We start from the raw sequence: 9,029 nt of genomic DNA, 5'->3' as shown, positions 1-9,029 counted from the left end.
TTTTTTTTATCATTCATTGGTCTGTGTTAAGGTTTCATGATTATGTTTACATCTCTGATACATAAAGAAAGAGTTCAACTATGTTAGGTATATGTTATGGTTTTAGGTAAACATGCTGCCTGGCAGGGCTCACCTTACCTAAACCACATTTTCATGGTTTATTGGTCAACGTTTAGTCTTTGTTGTTTTGTCTGTTTCGCAGATACATATATTATTGATAAGCAGTTCAATTTTATTTGGTTGTAGGGTGTTTGTCTAATCTGAGTAAAACCTTGATCAGAAAGACTTTTAACAACTTAATCATGATCAGTAAAGCTAGTGAGACATCTTGGTGTATGATTTCTTGTTTTGAAAATAAGGATGAGAGAACTAAAGGGGAAGGCTTTAAATAGTTAAAGGTTCATGTACAGCTTTCAATGATGGACAACTTTACTCTTCAGTTATCTTTAAAAGGTTCAATGACTAAATAAGAAAAACAATAATAAACAGACTAATTTATACTAAAACAATTGAAAAAAATCTTGTATGGCAAACAGTAACAAAAAGAAACCACAGTTGATTACATTTTGTAGATGCTCTTTGCTTATGACCAGCAATTGATGAATATGATTGGTTAAAACATGTTTGCGATATCATTGGGCAATATTGTAACAGAACAACACAAGAAAAAACAGTTCATCAAATACATCTACAATCGAGTCAGTGGATAGACCTTGTGCAATTCAAAAATAAAAGCATCGACAGGATGTAGGTCAAAAAATGTCAAACAATTACTGTATACAATACAGATAAGTAATGTATTTAATTATCAAAAATGAAATTACTAAGTACTGATACATAGAATGTTGTTTAAAAATCCTACTTTAATGATCAATTGATAACCTATACCAATAAGTTATTCAAAAGATCAATTAGTTTGTAGGATTAATAAATCGCTATTGTCTTGCATATTTGGAATTCACATTAAAGACCGCTTTTATGGATATAGTGAAAGTATAAACAGCAATAATGATAAATAAAATTAAGTTCTTTAAAAATGTAAACTACCAAAATCACACTTTTATGTCTTTGGACAGATTGATTGCAACTTTTTTTTATTAGTAATTGTTTTTTGGCAAATTTGTATAAACACCATGATATGAGCAGCAAAATCGACCAGCAAAAAGTAAAATCACAAAAATACAGAACTTAAAGGAAAATCAATTAGGAAAGTCCATAATCACTTGGCAAAATCAAATAACAAAATGCATCAAAAACGAATGGACAAGAACTGTCATTTTCATGACTTGGTACAGGCATTTTCAAATGTAGAAAATGGTGGATTAAACCTGGTTTTATAGCACTAACCCCCTCACTTTGATGACGTCTCATCAAATTCCGTTATATTTACATTGATGCGATAACTTAAAACAGACACAATAAATAAAATAGTCAAAATATGGGTACATCAGTCATCATCGTATAACAATTTTAAAAGGAACAATTTAACAGAACACAAAAACATCAATCTATAAACACATTCATTGATTTGTATTTCTGATGTCAGAAAATTTTATACATCACATAGATTTGTCGTTCAATGTGCCTACAAACAATTATAAAATTTACATAGGCAATGTTAGCATACAGGGTTAAAAAATTAAAAGTATGTAAGAATAAATTTCAGAAATAGACGCTAGATTTAAAATAGTCTAAAATTAATATATATAATTTATAAGAGTCGACAAATAGTTCACTCTACTACGCGATTGAATGATTTTGACGTTTGTGGTTCAACGTATTTTGTAATTCATAATAGAAATATATCATAATGACATAAAATAGAAGTCGAAAATAGAACAATATCATACTGACGGGATATTTTAAAGTACAGTCACGTTATAAGAACCAAAGAAATACAAAAAGTCGCATATACAAAACACGCCACCAAAAAATGAAAGACAATACAAACACCTTGATGAGATGTATAAGTACCGAGCCACGTCAAACGGATATCACATAAAACCATTCAACAGTAAAAGTAATATTAATAATAGAACAAAGACAAATGAAAAAACTGTAAAACACGGTCTTAAGATGATAAACAACATCAGTACGCAGAATCTATACATCAAGACAATCGTGTATTATTTGTGAAGTTGATACGGAATATTTATCAACAAGGTCTTGGTACCTTCCGATGAACTTTTTTTAGAAAAAGGATGAGACGTTCTTTGACATACACCTGGTTCTGACCGTTCATCAACTTTCTACTCAGACACTGATGACGTTTTACAAAGTCTGAGTAGGAGCTGCAAACTCTTGAATATCGAATAAGTTTGGAAATATCAATGATATCCCATATGCAGGTGAAGTTGGTATATTGCTACTAAGGTGGGGAAAATTTATAATTTCAAAATTAAAATCGTCTCATTTGTCATAGATTCTGGTACTGACACAGTCCTACAGACTGTGTAAGTCAAATTCGAGATATAAGTCTAAAAATAGGCAGAGGAAGCAGTGTCTGTTGTTTCTTTAATCTCTAGTTCTGGGGGATATATTAATAGAACCCAACTTCAGAAAAGTTCGGATTGTTTATGGAAAGAACATCATCAATATATCTGAAAGTGAAATTAAATAATCTGGCTTCTTTGATCCTCTTGTTTTTGACACGTGTCTGGAGGAACTCCGATTCATATGAAAATAAGAAGAGGTCGTCCAGGAAGAAGTGCACAGTTTGTTCCCATAGGAATGCCGACAATTTGTTTGAAAAGTCTACCCCAAACTCAACAAATATGTTGTCGATAAGAAACTCCAGCATGCTGACCACTTGTTCTTCTGTGTAGCATGTTTTACCTCTTTGTTTGTCACTATTAACGAAATATGCCTTATGAAATCCCAAAGTAATAGATGTATAGCGTATGCTACCATTTTTATGTTGAAAGGCATTATGGATTATTTCTTTTAGGCGATTTTTCAATTTCACATGGGGAATGGTGGTATACATGCAGGGTTGAAAATCAAAAGTTTTGATAGAACTAATTTCGGAAAAAGACCGAGATTTAAAATTGTCTAGAAGTTCTTTAGAATTTTTAAGAATCCACATATGGTTAATACCACTACGCGAGTAAACAGTTTCAGAGTATTTCTGAAGACCCTCTTTCACTGCGGACAGAATTTTAGTCAACCTAATTGACAATTATTTAGTGGAACATGAAGATGAGCCAGCAATATACCGTTGTTTGTACGGAATTTTATGAAGCTTTGGTATCCAATACAAACAAGGTAAGTCCTCTGATTTGGTGTTCAATGTAATGTTTATTGAAGCCATGAAGGACTTATGATTTGCTAAAATATCATGCTTGCCAAATGATATGTCTTTGTATGTGGGATTACAAGACATATATAATATAACAGAAAAGCAAGTTACAGGAGTCATTGATAGACTCGTTATAGGAATGTTATACCCTCGCAAAAGTAGGGAATGTATTGCATTCAGCTTGTCCGTTAGTCCAACAAAATACAGAATGACTTTATCATATGGTATGGTCATCAACTTGATAGGGATGAGTTGTAACGTGTGCACTGTCAGACACTAACCTTTTGATTGCAACTACTTTGAATTTTTCAAATTAACTTAAATATTTTCGTCACACTTTTCTAAAGTTCCGAGTACTGAAAATAATGAGTTTAGATTTAGTCAGCACCCTGAAAATGGTGAGTTGTTACATGTAAGTATGTTTGCCTTTTAGATTGCCTAAGCCTGACATCTTAACTGAGTTTTTTAAGACTTTAAATTACGAGTTGGGGAGGCTTATAACATAAACTTGTGCGTTATCGTTATTATTACGGTTGTCCTTACCATGCTCTTATGTAACGGGATTAAGGTTGATTTTTTGCGGAGCCTTTGGCAACTGTTACATGTACAGGAAGACACAAAACGTGCGGCTTGATAATCAATTTCTTGAAAAAGGGTTAAATATTTCAGAAGGTAGAATACCTGTATGCTTCAAATTTTGTATATACTAGAAGATGCCTTTATTATGTCATGAAGTATCGTTTGTCATATTAAGTCCACTGTCCTTGATTTCATTTGAATGGTTCAGTTACTACTTGAAAAAAAACATGTGATTGATAGAACTGTAACTTATTTTTAAAAATAAGACGTCTACGAAAGATGGCAATAGAAGTTTTTAAATATTACACAAAGAGTTACCAGTTTATCTCCATGATATTATTAATTTTAAAAATGTGCCTTACTCTTTTAGAAAGCAACATACTGTTGAAGTACTACAGGTGAGAACAACACAATTTAGACCATTCATTTAGGTCTTAATCTGGAGCCACACGCTTATATATGAACATTTTTGCATATATGCAATATGGCTGTCCAGGGGAGGATCCAGGAATTTGGAAAGGGGGGGAGCGAAGTATTTTAAGATCGGCGAGCGGAGCGAGGCGAAATTTTTTTTGGACCTTTTTTGGCCTTAAAACATAAAATAAGTGTAATAAATGCATATTTTAAACGGTTCCTGGCGTAGATCATGTATATTCTATAGTTGCTGTAAAGTGTAAGTGTTGGACATTTTTATGCTGTTTTCTCCCTATTGATATTCTATCATAAAATGATAGTATGGATCCAAAGCTATATATGTACTGGTATATTTGATGTCGGACTTGTCAGTAAAAAATAGACATGGAAAATTCTCGTTTGTTTTACATGTATGTTAAGTTACGGCATAACCTCACAAATTTCTTGTTGTAAACAAGAAATACGTCGGGCTATAATATTCGATGAAATGTACAATACGACCGACATGAGTTGAAAAGTCAAACAAGCAATTTTCATTCAAATGTTTGGTTAATATGTTTCACCCGACACAATTAAGTGAGTTGAGGGGTTCCAAATCAACCAAAGGCTCCGAATGCGTCTGAAATGACAACGAATTTATGAATGACGGTCGACAAATGGAGACATAAAGGCCACACTCAGCAGCCAGGTTGCAGTCTGGTCTTGAAAAAAGCTAGTATTCAATATATCAGGTCGGCGAAACAAACATTCCGCCGTGTCAGACATGCAAAACTCGGCCTAAAAAAAATACGCCCGTTTTTTATTCATCATGTTCATTTAAAGAAAGTGGACAAGGTTATTGTTTTCAATCCAGATACGGCCAGAATTTTTATTTAATGCAAAAATCAGAGTCGTATTTTTTTTTCTCTCTGAAATACCTTATTCTGCCTCCTCAAATCAAATGGTTCGTACCTTAGACTTTAATTTTCTAGAGCTTATACTGACTGGGGATCATTATTCAGCTATCAAGTTATTTCAAAATAGGCTGGGTGACGTTTTTTGACGCACTGGTCAACTCCATCATAGCGAATCACATGACTTTGACATAATCAGTAAATACCAGCGAAAATTAGCTTTATAAGTAAAGAAATAATTGTCGCGTGAAAATTAAATACACGGGAAATGGCAAAGTTCACGAAGTTTACAAAAAAAAGTCCGAGCAAAGGGGGGCGTACTCCCTCTACGCCCCCTCTGAATCCGCCACTGCTGTCTTAATTTGTTTTTATAATGTGTATGTTTTATATGTTCTATCTGTCTTAATATTGTATGGGTTGTTATCGTTATTAATGTCGGTTATGTTTGTAATGTTCATGTAACCCCGACATAAAATTTAATTTTCTTTTCTATTCTATTCTGTATTTGGTATGTGCCTACCGTGCAAGGTTCTCGTGCATAGTAGTGACCTTGACCTCATCTAACTATCGTCGAATCACCCAAAAGTTTTGAAGTTGCACATAGGAAGTAGAGCACATTAGGAATCCTTATGTAGTTTATTATCCCCTGAGCTTTTGGCTAAGATGTCAAAGAACAAATGTATGAAATATTTAATCGCCGAAAATCTCTAAAGACAAGTAGTTTAGATTTCCCAAATGGCAAAAGTCGTAGGAATATTGTTTGTCGTCAATACGTAGTCAACTAAAACGTACGTCAGAAGTCTATTAAAATAAGTTCAACTGTACATGCGGTTGCCGGCAATTTTAAATTAGAAGACGAAATTTTCGTATCTTTTCAATTTGGTTCAAATTATCGGTGGTCCGAGGTCCGCGACCTTCCACTTTTGCAGTCGAACTTTTGACTTGGTTACTATCTACGCCCGACATGCCCGACAGACCTTCCACTTGAAAGAAAATAAAAAAAAGTAACTTTGCAAACCTTTTTACCAAAGTCTCTAAATAAACCATGTAAACGATCTCAAAACTTATTTTCATCAATATTATTCATGACAACGATGTTCATTTTGTTCAACCGCTAGCTTTATACAGAAAATCGCCGACAATTAATGTGTAAATTCGGGTAAAATTGTATCTGACTGACAAAACAACATTAAAAACAAAATGGATGTCATGAGCAATTACAATATTGGACTCGATTCCGGAAGCGGAAAAGGGTAATTCCGGGTTTTGGCGATCAACTTAAAAAATCCAGACAGGTGACAAAATACATCTATTCATGGTTAATAAATATAAACACTAGAATTGGACCAAAAGATATATGTAAAAGAAAGAAAAAGTAGAACATATCTTGTACAGAAACTCAAAGTTACTTTTTGACAAATTTTAATGCCAAAATCCAATACAATATGACAGCTGGGAACAATATAGATGTTCCTGGTGACAGTATTACTTTCCTTTATCAGTGATAAATGTTGATAATGCAGGTAAGATGCTTTTAAAGTGTAATTTAAACATATTACTTCAATTTCAATGGGTATTTTTTTCTCATGTTTGATGGGTCAGTTAAAATAGCTGGAAGTTTCTTACTCTATTTTCACAAATAGTGCAACAAGATTATATGATACCTGAATGTAAGCAAATCATATGATATATAGATGGAGTCCTTTGGGCCACTCTACCCCCTCCTGTTTGATAACTTTGAAACGGATGAGATCCCCAACCCTCAACCATATACATTCATGTATGGGACTATATAATTAATCAAATGCAATATAGGGGAAGTCCATAGGGTCACCATAACCCTTCTGTTTTAGAACTTGGAAACAGTCGAGATCTCCACCCCTAAACCATATTTATTCATGTATAGGACAATATAACTAATCAAATGCAACACAGGGGAGTCCCAGGGGTCACCCCGCCCCTTCTGTTTTGGAACTTTGAAACCGTCGAGATCCCCATCCCTAAACCATATATATTCATGTATGGGACATTATAATAAATCAAATGAAATATAGGGGGAGTTCCTGGGGTTCGCCCCACCTATCCTGTTTGAGAACGTGGAAACGGTCGAGATCCCCACCCTTAAACCATATATATTCATGTATGAGACAAATAAATCAAGTGAAATATAGGGAGAGTTCCTGGGGGTCACCCCACCCCTCCTGATTGAGAACTTGAAAACAGTTGTGATCTCCACCTTTAAAGTAAACCATATATATTCATGTATGGGACAAAAGAACAATCAAATGAAATATAGGGAGAGTCCTTAGGGTCATCCTTCCCCCTCCTGTTTGATAACTTGGAAACAGAGGAGATCCCCATTCCTCAACCTTATATATTCATGTATTGGACAATATAACAAATCAAATGAAATATAGGGGAAGTCACTGGGGTCAGCCCACCTCCTCCTGTTTGAAAACTTGATGACGGTCGAGATACCCACCCCTAAACCATATATATTCATGTATGGGACAATATAAAAAATAAAATGAAATATAGGGGTAGTTCCTAGGGTCACCCCAACACCAACCCCCACCCCCAACCCCCTCTTGTGTGTGTGTGTTTTAGAACTTGTAAAAGATTGAGATACCAACTCCTAAATCATATTCATTCCTGTTTGTCATTTCAAAAAGATTGAATGACATACAATGTCAATCTCATAGGCGTCACATATGCATATCACTTTGCTAGACCTAACCAATGTGCACTAGACTTTGCCAATGTCAGTCGATCATGGGAATGAATAATTATGGGAGTTTATTTGGGAGACTTCGTAACAGCATTATGTTACAATTATGTCTTGTTTATGTTAAATTTTATTGATGTAAAAACATGAGTAGGTTTAAAGAATTTACCTTAATTATATTTTGAATTATTTCTGATCCTATGATTATTTTTATTTTAATATGGCTCATTTGAAAGAAAACATATCTTTCAAGCCCAAGAATGTTTAACCAATTCTTTAATGATTACCTGTCATTTCATTTCAAACTTAGACATCATGGACATGGGGATGAAGGTGGGGGTCATTTACATTTACTATGGGCAGGTCAGTCAGACCTCACCTTTGATCCCTGTACTAGAAAACATTTGTCTGATTTGTGTAACATAACTTTTGTACTGTAGAACACAAACTCAGTTTTCTTTCCAGGGAAGCAAGTCCATTCATATTTTTACAAGCTACTAACAATCAACTAATACCAATGTTAACTATCAACTAGAAGAACTGCAATCATTGCGAACTTGTACCACTGCAGACTCATGACCATGAAAAAATACACTTGATATATGTGTTGCTTTTGAAACTTTGATAAAATATGAATTATTTGCCTTAATGATTAATTCATTAAATGAACATAAATGTACAATATATTAATGTTTAATGTTTGTTCTTTTAAATCTTTAAAAAAAGAAATTGAAGCAACATTGCCACAGTTTTCATAATTATGTTTGCCTTGGTTTTTGGTTAACTGCATACAACACTTACAGTGCTTTGATTACTATCAACATGAGATAAATGGTCAGTAAATTAGGTGAGACAGTTCAGCGTGTACCAACCAAACTAGCCACGAAGATCTTGGACGGTCGGTATTTCAGCGTGTGAACTAAAAAGTTCAAATTTCCATTGCAAGAGGAAGATCGAAGTTAGTCATGATAAAGCAAGTGTTATAAACGATAATCTGGTAGATTCCAGGGCTGACGTAATGTGAAATGCAAACACATAATGTCTTGCAATACCTAAATAATCACATCAGCAGATAACACAAAAACGCTAATTGTAATAATTAAGCCACGACAACAATATA

Source organism: Mytilus galloprovincialis, chromosome 2, assembly GCF_965363235.1.
Source record: "Mytilus galloprovincialis chromosome 2, xbMytGall1.hap1.1, whole genome shotgun sequence".
Taxonomy (NCBI): Eukaryota; Metazoa; Mollusca; class Bivalvia; order Mytilida; family Mytilidae; genus Mytilus; species Mytilus galloprovincialis.
This window is presented reverse-complemented; position numbering follows the sequence as displayed.